This window comes from Lissotriton helveticus, chromosome 9 (genome assembly GCF_964261635.1).
Source record: "Lissotriton helveticus chromosome 9, aLisHel1.1, whole genome shotgun sequence".
Classification (NCBI taxonomy): domain Eukaryota; kingdom Metazoa; phylum Chordata; class Amphibia; order Caudata; family Salamandridae; genus Lissotriton; species Lissotriton helveticus.
The window spans coordinates 275,431,262-275,449,695 of NC_136070.1; positions in this window are offsets into that span (position 1 = coordinate 275,431,262).

An 18,434-nucleotide genomic window follows, 5' to 3' on the forward strand; every position below is an offset into this window, starting at 1 on the left:
CAGAACTCCATTCTCCTCAGCCCTCAACTTTAGCGCCAGGAAGCCGCTTGGTCGCAGTGCGCTCTATCAAGAACTTTTCAACTTTCAACTAAAATGTTGTTTTTTATGGTATCCTTCCTTAATCACCTAATATTATTTCATTTTCTAAACAGATGCAGGCCCCCTGAGAAGGCGTTGTGGACCCACAGGGGTCTGCGGACCACCGGTTAATGATCACTACTATAGAATGTATTTTGGGACAGTAGATTTTAAACACCTTGCAAGATTTACAGTTCATTGTGATGGCATATATAGGTTTTCTAGACTGCAGGGTCAATTGGCTATTAAAGAGGTGGATGTGAAGTCCATATTTATGTGCTCCAGGTCTATACGAAAGGCCTGGGATTGAGAATTGTTTTGAAGTGAGTGGGGGCAACCCTATATACATTAGCAGTATTGACAAATTTAAAAGTTATTTTCTAGCCTGCGGTTCATTTTCTTATAACAGGAATCTTAAGGGGAATAGTGTGGATTCATCTTGGACCTGATGAAGTCATAAGATTTAGCAAAGAAATATGATCAATAATATATAGCTTGTGGAAACATGATGATAGCTATAGGTAAGATAGGTCTCAGATGTAATCAGCTTTTTCTGTGTTGTGTACTAATTAAGAGGTATGAACATTTTTGTGTTTTATTCCTGTAGGATAAACAACTAAATATGAGAAATAGCAATTTAATTGAGCAACTTTTAATCTTATCAAGTCCAATTGAATGGGTAAAAAGAGCTAGATCGCTTTAAATATGTCATCCTAGGATTTTGATTGTGATATGGTTGCATCTAAGGTTGACGTTAAATCAGTACCTGAAAGTATCCTTTTAGTGGGGGAGGTTTATATGGTGCCACCTTGATAACACTATGGGCGGGTATAAAGGTAAGCCATATCCCAGCTGTAGAGTACTTTGAGTTGGGTGGGTATTAGCATTTTCTGTGGTACTACTTTGGTGAAGGTATAAAATGTGAAGCAGTTTCCTTCACGCACAAGCTAACTTGTCAATAATGTGTTTGTGTTTTGGAGAGGCCTTCCAATATCTGTGTATATGCATCTGCAGATGTCCAAGAATTTTATCCTGGGGAAGGTGGCTTACGTTATAATGTCCACTTACATGCTGATTTAACCCATTTAATTTGGCCACTGCGTACAACCTATTTATGAAAAGAGATACAAACAGGACCACTGGTTCAGAACAGGATTATAAGCATGCTGTGAATAAAAGTCAGCTGTGGCGTTCTGTATTTGTAAGAATATGGAGAATGTGTTAAAGGACAGATACTGACATAGGTATTAAGGTTATGAACAGCTATACCAAATATTGTACAGCAGAAATCAGATTAATCAAGGTATTAATAGTAGTGATGTGAGCTAGTGACATCTCTGTGAATAATAAGAAACAGGTTTAGGTTCAACAGCACACAAAGGAATTTATTTGGGGTGGGCTTGCATTTATCGACGATCATTGGAACATCAGAAGGGAGTGACATGGTTATGGCTGTCAAGTATGATATGATGCCCCTCTGTGTGGCATGGCTAAGTTCAGTGCTTAATTTGTAACAGAATCAGTGCTTTAAATGGGCCGGTACTGTCCGGTACAGAGTACCAGCACTTTTTTATTTGGAGAGGGAGAGTACAAGCACTTCTCAAGAGAAATGCCATACTTTTAATTGGAGAGTATCAGCACTTCTCAGAAAAAAGCAGGTATTCTGGTATGGAGTACCTGCACTTCTATTTTTCCATTTCAAGCACTGAACAGAATCGGCGCAAGTGCCCAGAGGTCTGTTCTGAAGCCCACTGCGGCTCAATCAAATGTTCGTTCACCATAAACTCAGGCTGTGTAGCCTTAAGTTCACCTCATTCATGACTCTTTAATCCACTGCCACAGACTCCCTGTACCTTTATCTCACTCCTGCAGGTTCCTGTTTTCTCCCTTTGTGACGGGTTTCCGTATTTCTCTTCCTCTGTCTTTCTGCTTTGTGGGTGTTTTCCCTCTCTTGCTCTTGGTAAATGTCTGATGCACAAAAATAACTGCCGGTCCCCAAAAATAAATGCTGGTGATCCACACCCGAACCACAGACTCAAATTAAGCACTGCTTCCCTTTCATGTTTTAAGCGGGTTGAAATGTGTACTGCTGCTGCCACGCTGTCCTTGTCCTACAAGAGAGGGAACTTAACACTCTTACTGACTGTGCTGTTCATGTTCCGCGAGGGGGGAAAAAGCACTTCTGTTGCTCATGCTTTACCTCCGTTTTAGTGAAACATAGTAAAACATTTACTATACAAAAGCAAATTCAATTCTTTAAAGTATTTCAGTTCGCATGCCAGTTAAGTTTTCATTCATCAATTTGTTATCGATTTCATGAAAGAACTGTGAAATAAAGCATACATTATAGGGCACAAGTCCAAAAAAAAGAAGTGGGGGACTGACCAAGTTAGGCAGTATGTAAGTGAAATCATGACGCATGCCATTAAAGCACATGACGTCACAACGCATGACATTCCATGTGGCATCACAGGAAGTGACATCACAAGAAGTGACATCAGTTACTAAGATCTCACACATATGTTTATCAGGTGCATCATGAGTACCTTTAAGTGGATTATAAAGTGCATTATGATTAAGGCTCCCTGTTTTCCGTTTTTACTGATTTTTACAGATGAATACAGAAAGAAAACCAGATATTTCTTGTCTGTATTTCTTTTTAAATGTGGATAAAAACGGAAATTGGGTGCTTTTTGAGTGCTTCTAAATGCACTTTGCCATGACTGCCAGGCCAATAACTGTGTGGATTGATAGGTAAGGGGTTAAAAACAGTGATATGCACAAGGTTGATACTGAAATGTGCATATTTTCAAATGAGTGCATTGACTTATCTTCTCTGGGTGTTCATATCACGTAACCTGGCAGGCATTCAAGCTTGACTACATTTTTATTGATTAAATAAATGCGGAAATATACCAGTTTCAGCTTTATTTTTTTTCACAAAACCCATAATAAATATGGATAAATGCAGACGGAAATGTCAAAAGAATAAATACCATAAAACCGGGAGCCCTAATTATGATACATAACAAATGAGATTTGGATTTGAGGTTGTGCCAAAAAAGTGGCGCAATCCTAACGTAAAATCTGGGCCTCAACTAATATTTTTTTTAAAAACCCTGCCACAAAGTAATTAGCAACAAGTAAAAGCATGGTAGTAGAAGTTCTGCTCAATTGGTTGCAAAGTCTGCATTTTAGAATATTTTATGGGGTTAGGCATCTGCTGCAGAGGTGCCCAGTAAATCTCCGAAAATAATAATGATGATGAGATAACTTTGGAGCTTAATGCATTTGTTGGAGAGATCTGTGTTTTGTTTAGTCCCAAATTTGAATCAAAGTAGTATAGAAGATTAAAATGTCTCCGTCAAAACATAATCACCCACTGTTCTTGGAGGGGGCAGTTTGGGGATTGTTGAACATCTATTTTGTTACTACCTTCTTCGGGTTTGTTATTCATGATATCGCAACACTCATGGTGTGCATCTTATACAATGTTGTGAGCATAAATGCACCACTTAATTATGCAATAGTGCTCTGATATGTGTATGTTATAACATGTACCAACTGAAAATGCAATAAAATATGTTTTAAAAAAAAGTTGTCTCCTGCAAAACATATCATGTAACATGCAGATCACACATTTTTATTTTATGTAGAGAGGTAAGTGAATTATTGCTTTGAACACAGAGATCCTTTTGTTACTTGCAGTTAATACATTGTAATCCTTCTAGTAGATCACGGTGAGCTATGAAGGGTGTTTGACTCCTACACCTTGTAACCCTGACTGTCTCATGTAACACATCTTGTACACTGATTTACACACTTACATGATTTATTTGGAATGTATAATGTGTATGTTATGTAAAGAGCTCTAACACTATGCATTGGGATGAGAAGTGCTTTAAATGAAATAAAATTATGCTATTTAAATTGTTATTTGTCTAAATACTGGGACAGACCAAGCCATCTGACATTCTTACAGTGAAGGCTCTTATATACAATAAATTAAAAATCATGCATCTCTTAAGTACCTGTGAAAAGATAACAAGCTGTGTGCTTTTGTTTCCTCCCCAGTGCATATGCATTTATGAGGTTCCAGGATGCCTCCAGCCCGATACTCACTCAAAAGGAGGCCTGATGGCCCCTTAACTTCTGTCTTTATCTGTGCCCAGCTGGAGGTGAAAAAAGCCTCCTCGCTGCCTCCACATTGCTGCTGGTAATGGAAAGCAGGCAATGTGCAGGCACTAGTGAACGTGCCCCTGTGTCTGAAAATTACACTGGGACAAGTTCAACATATTTCTGTGGGACCCAAATTCTTTGCAGGGTGGACGGCATCCACCCTGTGAAAATAGTGGGTGAACGCCATGTACCTGCGGGTATCCCCGACTAGGGCTCCTGATACATTAGTTGCGCACCTTCATAGTGCTTAGAAAAAAGCAACCAATACAAATAAATGCAAGTCATCAACTTTCCATTTTTCCTCAACAGATGTGACTATGTGCACATGGAGGCAACTGAAAAAAATCTGTGGCATTTGGTCCCTTAACTGTAAATGGAAGTGTATACAAAACCATGTACATAAACCGACTACCGACTGAACCACTCTGATTGCCACCCATACAGGTGATTTACCAAGTTACTAAAATGAATCATGGTGGATGCACAGAAAACAGATAAATCGCATCTAATCCCATAAATAATTTTACTCTATGGAACAAAATCCTTATCTTTCGGAACACAGACTAGCCTCAGATCCATCAAAAAGACAAAATGCAAGGCTCTTCTCAACTTGTGGTGCTACTAGAAAAGTATTCAGTCTGACGTCTGATAGAGGTTCCACTTTAAAGAACCACCTGCTGCTAGCCTTCTGACCACCTACACCATACACATACGCCCTCACTTTAAAATTGCACCACTATGCACACTTTACGCCATTACATGTATCCTTTATAACTTTTCTATGTAATAAAGACAGTGATACTTCTATCCATACCAACTGGGACGCCTTTAAGGCTTTAAGGCATCCTTTAGAGCTTTCACCATTGCATATACTGCCAAAAAGAAGAAATTACTGAACTCACAATATCTCTCTATTCATAAACATATTAAATCTCTCGAACACTCTTTCTTCACATCTAATTCTCCTTCACACCTCTGAGACCTTATTAAGGCGGAGTCAGATTTAAATAAACTAGCTACAACTGATGCTTGCAATATTTTACTTAAAAAAAATCCAAATATCACAGTATCACAGGGTCAAAATAAAGCACGTAAAATGTTGCCCAACTATTTAAAAATTAAAACGGAAAAGAAAACCATTGGTCCTCTCCGTAACACTACCACTAATAAATTACTTCATTCTGATTATGAAATTGTTAATGCTTTCCAATCCTATTATCATTATCTATATATGGATGATACACATCCTTCTGAATGTGATACTCAGTCTTTCTTTGATGGCCTTCCCTCTCCACCGTCTGTGCATGATGCTATGTCTCTCCTTGAAAACGATATATCTCTTCAGGAGATCCTTGATGTCATTAAATCTTTGAAGAGGGCCAGGGCCCCGGCCCGGACGGTTTTCCATAGAACTGATTTCTTCTTTCTCCTCTACTTTTGCACCTCGTCTATTTGAACTTTTTAATTCCTTCATATCTAAATCAAAACCTGAGGGATCCTTTTTAGATGCGCTTATTATAATCATCCCTAAACCAGATAAAGCTCATACCCTATGCCAAAATTATCACCCAATATCATTAATCAATTTTGATTGTAAAATTGTTACAAAAATTATTGTTTCTAGATTGGATAACGTTATACCGCACTACTAATCAAACCTGACCAATCCGGCTTTATTAGAGGTCGACTTACCTCAGATAACGCTAGGATGTTTTCCAGTGTTCTTGCATTGGGGAAGATGTATCCTGATCCTCTAGCTGCATTATCCCTTGATGCAGAAAAAGCATTTGATCGTATAAATTGGCAATTCATGATCAAAACTCTTCATTGGTTTGTTTTCAGTCCCAAATTAATTGAACCTATTACATTCTTATATCTTGAACCCCGGGCATCTGTTTCTGTCAATGGTCTTTTGTCCCCATATTTTAATTTACATAGAGGTACTAGACACGATTGTCCACTCTCTCTTTATTTCTTTTATGTCTTGAACCTTTCCTTGAACGCATTCGTCATAACCCCTTAATAACTAATTTTCAACATAAATCCAACTAAATCAAATGATCTGCATATGCAGACGATATCTAGGTCCATCTCTTTAACCACTTCGACGCTAATGACAAAGCCAGCTCGTCATGGGCGTTACCTGCCCTGCGCTCATGACGAGCTGGCTTTGTCACAAACAAGCCATTTACTCCTTTCTCAGCGCAGGGCAGGTAAACGCGGTAGCGCTGAAGGTGTTAACCCTCCTACCTCACTGCCTCCTTTTTTACAAGCATTGGATTTATACTCTAAAGTTTCTGGCTAAAAACCAATGTTTTCCAAAACTGAGGCCTTACCTTTAAACTCCACCTGTTATCAATACATGTTTTCTGACACCAACTTCAAGTGGTGTCCCTCTAAAATTAAATACCTGGGTGTATGGTTTTCCTCTAATATCCCTCACACTCTTTCAGACAATTTTAATGCACTAAAACTTAAAATTCAAAATACATTTAATTATTGGTCTCCTCTCTTTCTATCTTTGTGGGGTAGATTGGATACCATCAAAATGATGATTGTTCCTCTCATTCTATTTTTACTTTCTATGTTACCATTTAAAATTCCCAATTACTATTTTAAACAACTTGATTCTCTTTGTATTAAATTCTTGTGGAACAATAAACCATTTTGTATTGCCTTATCTAAATTAATTAAACCAAAAACTAAAGGAGGTGTACAATTTCCTAATTTTGAATTATATCATACCGCTTTTTTACTTAGACAATTATATGCTTTTAATAAGCAGGATCATGACTCACCGATACCCAGATGGATTGCTTTTGAGCACTCCTTACTACATGAGTTCTCTTTTTCCATCATCTGCTCTATGTCCAATTATACCTGCATTTCTCAATACCCCATTTTAAAATACTCCCAACATTTGATACATTCACTATTTACAGATGGTGCTACCTTTCAGCAAGCATTTCTTGTCTCTTCCATTTGGTGTAATACATTCTTTAAATTCTGACACAAATCATTATACTTCAAACATTGGAAAGAAAATGGTATTTTTTATGGTCATCAACTAGAATCCCATAACTCTGTCATACCCTTCACTGCATTACAAGAACGTTACAATTTACCTCTATCCTACTTTCCCCAATACTCACAAATACCCACTGCCCGACGGCCATTCTTGTCATCTGTTGGAAATGGCCCTTTTTGCAGGGTTACCCCCAAACTTTTTGCTTCTTCCCCCCTTATTTTTCCTGACCTGTGGTTGCTGGGAATAGGACTCTGGGCACTTTACCACTGCTGATTAGTGCGAAAGTGCATATGCTCTCTGTGTAAATTGTTATTGTGATTGGTTATCCATGATTGGCATATTTGTATCACCAAGAAGTCCCTAGTAAAGTGCACTGAGTGTGCCAGGACTGGTGATACAAATGCTACTAGTGGCCTGCAGCACTGATTGCGTCACCCACATGAGTATCCCTAAAATGGTGACTCGGGTCTGCCACCGCAGTGCCTGTGTGCAGTCTGTGAACTGCCATGTCCTGCCAGTCAGTGTCCCCACTGACCAGGCCTAACCCTTCCCTTTCTGTGCACATTGGGCACCCCTATGGAAGTCCCAAGGTACCCCCCTGGGCAGGGTGCAGTGTATGTGAAAGGTAGAGCATGTACTAGTGCAGGTGACATGCGCTGGTAGTGAATTACAGCCATTTTCGTTTTTCACTATTGTAAGGCTATCTTGCCCCATAGGCTATCATGGGGGATGCTGGCTACAGTGGCTACCAGCATATCTTCCCATAGGAGCAAGATAGGACATACAAGTCTGGTATCCCTGAACTCAGAATTTAATAACACATCTTTTAGGAAAGGTGGTTTTTAACTCCTGCGTTTGAGAACAGGACTTTTAGAAAGTTGCTGTTCTCTTGTCTGACCTTTCTGTGCGCCTTGGCCTGTTTGTGAATTGACTGTCTGGTTTGAGAGTGACAGAGGCTGGGGAGCCCCCAGGAGGCTGGCTGGGTCAGCCCTAGGCTTAATGACTGCATCTGCATCTTGAGAGGTGGGAGGGGAGAGCACCTGGGCCTGAATAGGGCTGTGCCTGCCTTCCACAATGCTGGCTCGCACCTCCTGCTGGGCGGCTGACGACCCTGCCCCTCACTCTGAAAGAAAAGGAGAAGCCAGGAAAACAAAGTGCTCAAGGAACACCCAGAACTGGTTCAGACCGGGCTCAGAGCCCTCCTGCACAAAGGGAACAAAGACTTTTAGGGGTATAAGTACAGGACCCCTGACAACAGAAAAGTAGATCATCCTGAATCAAGAAGGAGCCTCTGCCAAGGAGAAAGCTGAAACTGAAGAAGGAAGACTGTCCTGCTGTTGCTCTGCTGGACTGACCTGCTGTTGCTTTGCTGCCAAGGAGAGGGGAAGGACTTGCTTTGTGCTGTGTCCCCTTGCTTGAAGGAATCTCCAAGGGCCTGAGAGAGAGCTGGCTCCCTGTTATGAAGTCCCAGGAACAAAAGGACTTCACCCCCAGCTTTCCTGAACTCTATTGAGAGAGTTATGTCCTTCCTGGAGTGTTTGGCCCATGTGTGGTGCCTCTGGAAGTTGTACCTGTGTTGGGAAGCTGGAAAGCAAGATTTGAGAGACTTTGCTACAGAAATTTATAGCAAACATGGCAGAGAGAGGAAATTCCCGCCGCTACGAAGACCGAAATCGTTGCAGCGCCTGTCGCCGCTGCCTCAAGACATCGCACCCTTCGTTAGCGGGAAAGATCACAGCATCACGTCGCTGTGAGAATCGTCGCAGAGCCATCGCATCAAGGAACTGCGTGAGGAAGATTGCCGCTGGACCGCGCATCGTCGCCCCGGAGATTGTCGCAGTCCCCGAGAATCATCGCATCGTGCCTTTGCGGGAGAAAACTTCCTACGGAACCTACGCACCGGAATCCATACAAGTCATCGCCTTCCTCCCCATACAGACTGGATTTGTCGCAACACGTCCGCTGCTGCAGCGGGGCTGCCGCTAAAGCCTCCCCAGGGTCTCAGGAGCAACGCATTGCTTGTTTTTCACCGCTACAGCTTCTGTGCTTGGAACTTTTTATCGCTAACAAAGGTACTGTGGCTAAACGTGATGCAACTGTGATCTTTTCACGCAACTGTGGATTATTTTATCGCTAAACCTAAGAACTCTTTTGCAACCCTATTCTTGAACTGTGTATGTTGGATTTTTGTCGTTTTGGTCTTGTGTAGTTTAGATTAAATACCTTTTTTTTCTAAACTGTTGTGGAGTCAGGTTGTGGTGTTTTCACTGTGTTACTGTGAGTTTTGGTACAAATACTTTACACATTGCCTTTGATAAGCCTTGACTGCTCGTGCCAAGCTACCAAGGGGGTGAGCAGGGGTTATCTCAGAGAGTTTCCTCCTTACCCTGACTAGAAGCCAGGGTCCCTATTTGGACAGTGGTATCTACCTCTGCCAACTAGAGACCCCCAGTTCTAATATCATCCAAAAAATATTCTGATGACACCATTCCATTTACATCCCTGACCCCTTTGAACTAAATTCTCCCTGACTCTCCCAAAGCTTCTGTTATATATAAGCTTTTGTATGATCCCATATCTGATAGACCAAAATCCACTATAGAATTAGCTTGGGAACAAGACCTCTCTATATCCCTTTCCACTAACAGATGGAATAAACTATGGCATAAAATGTTCACTACCTCAAAAGCTGCTAACATCACTCAATCTTTGTTTTTTCTCTACAATAGAGCGGTTTGCACTCCTGTTCATATTCATAAGATTAATCCCTCTTCCTCTCCCCTTTGTTGGTCTTGTCTCTCCTCGGATGGCTCATTGTTACATTTAGTATATTACTGTCCCAATGTTCTTAAATTTTGGAAATCCACTTGGTCTATATCCTCTAAGATATTTAATTGTAATATCCTCTTATCAATTCAAAATGTATTTCTTGGGTCCATGTCCGATGATCTTTCTGACTCCTTACCAAAGTTAAAACTGTTTGACCTTTTCATTTCACTTGCATTTAAAGTTATTTTAACTTGTTGGAAAGATAATTCTAAAGTTTGTACGTTAATGTGGTGAAACCTTATTTGCAACGAACACAGAATCTCTACTGTCTCATCATCAACGTTATCTCAGAAAATCAAGTCTGACTTATTCTGGATTCCCTTTACTACTTTCCTATCTTCCAACCTTTCCATACATTACTTATCTCAACTTTCCCCCTCCACCTCTTCTCTCCTTTTCTTTTCTTGTTTTCTTCTCTCTTCTCCCCATTTTTCTTTCTCCTTACTCCTTACTTTTACAATGTTTTATTCCATTACCACCTGTTTTAATATGTGCCCATAACTATTACTACTCATTTTCTCATTCATAAGATGGTTTCTTTACCCCTTTGTCTCATAATCTCTGTATAAGATTGTTCCTTGCTATAATATCTTTCGATGATATACTTTTTATCACTCTACTGTTCCATCTTATGTTTTTCTGTTAACTTTGGTACTTTATTGTTAAACCAATAAAAAGTATTTTTAAAAAAGAGTTGTAGAATGATTTGATCTAGAATGACAAAAGAACAAGAGAAGAAAAACAAATATAAAAAACTCAACATAAAGAAACCCAATCATTGGGTATTATCTCTGTGATGAGCTGAGGTCACCCATTGGTCAACCGTAAGCTCGCAGTACAGCCAACGTCTTCTCTCCTGCTTCCCTGTGTCTGACTCCAGGTTGAAACAGGAAGCAGGCCACCAGGCTCCCACCCCTAAGCCAATCACAACGCTCCAATGGAGCATTGTGATTGGTCACGGCGCTCAGCCAGGGTCTGTAGGGGTGGGCATGTTATCCATGTAGGCTGTAATGCAGCCTACATTGAGAACAGGGGAGTGCACATGACTGTTTTGGGTGGCCAGAGAGGGCCGAACAAACAGTCATTGCACACAGGAGTGTCTACCACTCCTCCCCTGCTGCTCCGCCCCCTCACGCACTGCCACAGCAGGAGGAAAAAATAAAATGATAATACACGGTGTTATTATAAAAAAATGTTTTCCTTTCTTTGCTGCTCCTGGCAGTGGGATGACGTTCCTCCGCCACTGCGGCATAGTGTTGCACCTGGAGATAATGGATATAATTAGGGGTACACTCACAACGGCAAGGCATTGTCTTTGCTATTGTTTGAGAAAGTTACATAATATGTTGTCTCAACCACAGGCTAAGGGGTGCCTTGTATGACTTTTGATTTCCTCCCTTAGCAGTGCTTTACTTTCAGCTCCTATCCACCCCATGTTGCAACTATTTAACACCATACTAACTCAAGTTTCCATTTAAATGTTTCTAGCTTGCTTAGGAAGTAGGACGGAGAGGTCAAAATAGTGAGCAATCAGATTGCTCTTATTGGTAAGTTAGACCTAGCACATAAACTTCCCAGGTGCAAGGGTGCCTGCATTGGCACATATCAGCCATTGTGTGCCGGCGCAGGGGGAAAGGACAAGACTGTGCCGCATCTCATTGATAAAGCGCCTTCCTGCCCCTTTGTTTTGATGCAGGGCAGTGTAACAAGATTCCTTGCGAAGCTGCCCTGTGCCAAAACCTCATAAATGAGGTCCCCAGTGTGGTAGGCTGGGACTACCAGCAGGTCAAGAGAGTTATGTTAATAGCAACTAGCAAGAATATCACCAGGGAAGGGCAATTCTATAACATATGTATCAGATCAGTTTCGGGGAATCTGCAGTGGTGGCAAAAGGCATCAACACTAGGGACACAAATAATTGTCCTGTCCGGGGTGAGGTAAGCTCAGTGGAGAATGTTGACCTGCATGTGTTCAAATATGGCACTTTGGGAGACGGAGCATGGGTAAGCTAGTACCCTTTCCCATTCCAAAACACAAAGGGCTTTCCATCAGTAGCGGGTGGTAATTTAGCAGGGAGGTAGGGCAGGAATAACACACATACACACTAATGCATTCACACACATACACACTCATGCATTCACACACATACTCACAAATACACATACATAAATACATACATACATACACTTGTGCACACGCCAAATGTAAAAAAACATAAAAAACGTACCTTCACTGCTGCTCTCCGTGAGGGAAGCCTGGGAGGTCTACCTTCCCTCAACCTAAGGTTAGCCAATGAGGGAAGGTAGCATCCCCTCACTTGTCACAGAGTAGGATAGGGTCGGTGAGACTGCTAAACCCACCCCAAACTGTGATGAGGTGTCACTGATTGACACTCGGCATGGGTTCTTTAAGGCTTAATACTAAAGCGTACAGGTCTGAGGCAATCAGTGATGCGCCCCCTCGTCACGAGAGGGAGGGCCACGAGGAACTTTTACCAGGCTCAGAAGGTCACGCCCACAGGGCTGTGAAATCCTCTGCCTGACAAAGTTCAGCTCAGGCAGCCAGAAGCCTGTGCATTTAGTGCATGTCTAGCTCCTGGCTGCCTGACCTGAACAAGAAGAGTGCCTGTCAGGCTGACCTTTGTTTAGCCTGATAGATACTCTTTTGTTAGGGAAAAATATGAAGGCATGACCCCTCAACCCGTACGGAGGGGTACTCCTTAGTCTTGTTTCCCCTTTTTCATGAAGTCTTTCCAGGGGGATCTAGTGTCTTAAGTCTCCAAGAGAAAGGATGCCCCTGTGTCTCGGCAGGCCCTGCAAGGACATGGCAGAAGGACTGGGCGTTACCTCTTTAGTAAGTCACAGGCTTCTGCAAAGCAGTTGTGCACTGTTGGCAATAATCGTGGAGAAGAATCCTCTATTTTGGCAGAAGTGCATAAGAGTTGTGACAGGTTAGCAAAATGCAAGGGCTCAGCATGCTACTAGTGTTGTCAAGGCAGCGACTAGAAAGACCACAGCACACCCATGGAATTGACCTGTCAAGTAACAATGCTCAAAATTAGAGGCTCCTAATCTGACCACATCTGACGGATGATGCAGTTTGGGTGAGGTCCACCCTGCACCAATCACTCCGCCACATGAGTTCCCCAAGCAAAGTGTCAAGGTTATAAAAACAAAATGTGGGGAGGCACCGTGGTAGGTTGGAAAAATAATATGGAAGGCAAGGGTGCAATATTATTTTGCATAAGGTTGCACGGCCCATGACCGTCAACAGCAGGGCTTGAAAAAAGGTATATGATTTTATAATGCAGAGGCCGCCCTTGTGAGTCTGACATACGGTAAGTCACTCACCGAGTGGTAAATTCTGATTCCCAGGTATCTGAACAATGTCCCTTCTCATACCACCTGGGATCGCTGGAGTGTCAGGACAGAGGGGAAATAAGCAGGACTTATACCAGTTGAAGAGTAGTCCTGATGCCCAGCCAGATGCCCGGAGGGTGTGCACTATACTGTCATGATCAGCATGAATGTATTTCATGTATAGCAGCATATAATCTGTGCATAATGATGTAGAATGGGTGCTGTAACCTAGGGGGATACTCCAGCTAGGTCCCTCATTATGCACCTTGGCCATCTTGGGTTCTCTGGTGAGCTCAAAGCGCAGTGGGGTTAGCGGGCGCATCTGTCCTCATCCTCAGAGAATTGCGAATGGAGTACAAGTGTGCCCACATTGCGAATTCTGGCAATGGGGACAGTAAAGAGCAGTGTAATTGGCCAGATAATGTGCCTGCCAAATCCGACCCATGCCAACATTGCGAAAAAATAGTTCCAATCAAGGGTATCAAATGATTTTTCCAAATCAAGGACCAATTAGACAACATGGGGTCAGAATTTTTGTGTATATTCCATGACTCTGCAAAAATTATGGATATTTAGGGAAGTACTCATTTCTGGAATGAAACCATTCTGACCCAGATGAATGAAACTAGAACGCACAGGCTGTATTCATTCAGTGATGATTTTACTACGGCTCTTATAATCAACATTGAGGATCTCTAGAAGTTTATAGGATGCCAGTGTGGATGGGTTCCTATCTGGTTTGGGTATGGATACAAGTGAGGCCTCTCGGAGAGAGTGGGAAAATCAGCTCTCCGCAACAATGGACTCATATAGCCGCAGAAACTTTGGCCTCAGTAAATCTGAAGAGGCCTGATCGAATGCCACGGGGAGTCGAACAGACCCAGGCATTTTTCTGGTCGCTGAAGGCTCCTGTGGACCCACTTATTTCTAGAGTGGTGATGGGGGCATCTATTTCCTGTCGTTAGGTTGGGGAAGCTTGAAGATGACAATTTGCCCTTTAGAAACTCCTCCACATTCAATTCAATTCAATTCAATTTTGCTTTATTTCGATTTAGGTTTGCAAATCATAAAAGCATACATTAAAACAATCATATAAATATACAGGATCTATTTACAGAGTTAACATTAAAAATTTTCACGATACAATTTATTATCCCTTAATTAAAAACGGTTAATTACAAGCAAAATGAATCAGTTAAAAATGTTTCCCTAATTTTGTTACTATAAGTCAGAGCTGGCTGTTATACAGTATTTAATCTAGATTCGCTCGATGACGAACAATATATTTAAGAAAACTAACTGTTATAAAAACGATATGCTCCCCTTCTAGAAGCTGAAAAAAAATTAAAGCCGGGCGACATTGTCTATATCCAGTATAACGTAGCAATGGAACAAGGCATTTTTTCCTGAGATCTTTGTAAAATTTACAAACAAGAATGGTGTGCAGAGTGGATTGCAAAGAGATATCATCACCTGGACAAAGTATGAGATCTTTAACCCAATTATTTCGAGTGGGGAAAGCAACCAGTCGATGAAATAAATTCATCCTGAACCTGACCAACAAATAGCGCTCATAACTGTTGATGTTATATGTAAGGTACAGTTGTATTGTAGGTACCGTTTGTATGAGCAGGCTGTGGATAACAGATGGTTTCGTGACCTCACTCATCAGTCTCAGCTCTTCAAGATATGCAAGACACTTCGCTTTAAAAACCTTCCTCGTAATTTCACGAATTGGGGAGGGGTTATGAAAATATTTATCCCATCCCAAATCGTAAAAAAAACCCTCTGATATACCACAACCATCTGGATGTATGCACATTGTCCCTGGCTAAGCAATCCGAGAGAATGGATTGAGTTAGAGTTGCTTTCTCCGACATCCAAATTCTTCGCCATAATAAGAGGGGTTCCACCTTCGCTAAGTCCGTCACGTATGGGAGTCCCAACTCTGTATGACAGGCAAAAGTGCCCGTACTCCCAGGGACCGCGAGTAGATACCTCAAAAAAGAGTTTTCCACCCTCTGGATGCTATCCGTAGGGACAAAGCCCCAGAGACCTGCCCCATACAATGCCACGGAAAGGCATTTAGCTTTATAGATCATAACGATTTCAGGGGGGCTCTCTTACCCAACTTCCTGGAAAAATTTACAAGGGCTGTAGTAGTTCTTATAAATAAAAGTTTTCTGGTTTCTACTGCCGGTTTCCAGGATAATTTATGATCTATCGTTATGCCCAAATATGAGTATTTCTGTGTGGTTGCTATTTTCTCTTAATTTAAATAGATGCCTTTCATTTTGCTTTTATGGCCAGTACCTGCCCTCATAACAAAGGTTTTCGTAATATTAATTTTTAGGTCAAGGTCTGCCATGAACGTAGAGTATCTATTCAAGCCCCTTTGTAGTTCAAGGGGGGTGCGGGCAAGTATGACGGCGTCGTCTGCGTAGAGCAGGGCGGGTATTGGACGGTTGTTCACCATTGGGAGGTCCTGGCACCCCTTAATCATCTCTCTTTCCAATCCGTTGGTATATAATGTAAAGAGAAAGGGGGCCAGGACACATCCTTGCCTAACCCCTTTTTCTACAGCAAACTCTGCCGTCAACTCTCCCCCCACCCCGTAATGCACCCTTGCTGTGGCATTTGAATAGAGTTCCCTCAGGAACTTGACCAGATTCGATGGTGCCCCCATATCCACCAATAATGCCCAAAGTTCGGAGTGGGAGACGCAATCGAATGCAGACGATAAGTCCACATAGACCATGTACAGGTCTCCTCTTTTGATGTGAACATACTTGTCTATCAAGAGTGACAGGTTTAAAGCCTGGTCAATGGTCCCCAGTCCCTGGCGAAATCCATACTGGAGATCTGAGATAATCCTGCCATCGTCCACCCAATCCTGTAATTGCTCTAAAATTACTCGACTCGCCACTTTTCCCAGGGAGTCTAAAAGAGAGATTGGGCGATAGCAGGTTACCGACCCCCGATCCCCCTTTTTAAAAATGGGGACCAGTATGGATTTGGACCATGATTCCATTAGGCCTATGGTACATGTTGCATTCAGGACTCTGGTTAAAAGAGGGGTCCAAAGGTTCATCTGGGCTTTAAAAAGATCCACGGGGACGCCATCTGGGCCCGGTGCCTTCCCATTTTTGCTAGCACTTAGAGCCAAGGCAACTTGCTTCACTGTAAACCAAAGGTCAATGGGATAGGGACTATCTAAATCATCTTGAGGCTTAGGGTTCTGGGTGTTTGCTTCCTCAGGATTAACAGCCTCTGTGTTAATTGAAAAAATCTTAGAGAAATGGTGGACCCAGTGATTTTCCTCTATTGCTACCTCTAATTTTGGATGGTCAGTATTATCAACTAAGAAGGGAGACTTTACCACTTGACAGAAAGCCACTGAGTTGTTATGGGTGCAGCTTTCATGGAGTTGGGCCCATAGTTGATTCTTTAGCTCTTTTTTTCCTGCTGTTTAATGCGGAATTATATATTTTCCTAAGAGTTGTTATTTCATGTGCAATCCTATTTGATTTCCTCAGAGCAGCTTTTAGATTTGAATAAGCAGCCGTACACTCGTGGTTAAACCATCCTTTCCTCTTCTTTGTTTTATGTTTTATTTCTATCCACAGAGCTTCGTTAATCACGTTGATAATCATATCAAAGTTATGAATAACTTCTAGATCTGACGTATCTAAGGCAAGACATTTCATGATGGAAGGGAAAGTCCTTTCTATCACTGTCTTTGTTATTGGATCTACTTTCCCCCATTTCAATGCATATCCATTTAGCCTGTTTAGTTCCATATTATTTTGTGCTAAAATAGTGCCAAGATATTTTTTTTTCGCGTTATGAGACACTGGTAAAGAGATGCTGAGTGGATAATGGTCACTCAACGCATTTATATGTCTGGTAAATGTTGTATCTTTGATCCTCTCCCCATTTGAGACCAGGATATAATCTATTGTTGTTTGGTGTCCTCTCCCGTGGTATGTAGGGGCCAATAGTAACTCTTCATTGTTCAGATTATTAGCTTGAGTCAGGTCTAGCTCAAACAAAATGTTGTTTAAAGAATTACCTAGGTTAGAGTGTCTAAAGTGTAGGATGGGGTTTTCACTCTCATCTAGGATACCACAGATGTTATTATTACCAGTGAGGCATGGTCCCAGATTGAAGTCCCCCCCCCCCCCCAAATAATTACCTCATCCCTATCTGTCTTCCTTGTTTTAGATAATAGTATACAGCGAATCGAAGAGGCCACATTCACTGCCTCTACGTCTGAAAGATTATTGTAGAAATTCACTATGAGGAAATTGTCCCTTTTACTTATACGTAAGCTAAGTATCTGAAAGTTAGGGTCCAATCTTATGGGGTCCACTTCCAATACATTGAGGAGGTTTGAGACATAGATGGTTAGACCTCCTTTCGCTCTGCCCAATGTAGATGGATGGGCGGGTGTAAAATAATTTTTAAAGCCCTCCATGTGAATTGCGTCAAGGGTCCAAGTCTCCTCGAGCGCTATGATGTCGAATTTAGGAATAAAAGCCTCCCATTCGTCATGTGTTACCTTAGCGCGTTGTCCTGCTATGTTCCAAAATAAAACAGAAATATTTTGTTTTATTTTGTTTCCCTTCCCATTACATCTCACAATACCTGTTAAAGGTCTATTGGCAGGTTTATGATTTAAGTTCTGGTCAGAAACAGGAACAGTATGTGCCTGATTTGACCCAGTGGACTTTGGGAATAGGTCAACATCTGTGACCTGATTCTGTGTATATTTTGACTGGGACACAGGGACATTGTGATTCGGACTTAACTCGATGTTTGTAGATGACATACTTTGTGGACTGTGGCCGATATCCTCCGCTGCGCTGCGTAGACAAAGTCAGTCCACTCCCTCCATGCCTGTTAAGGCCGCATAGCGGTTATAAACAGGCATGAAACGATCTTCCTGGTAACAAGATGGG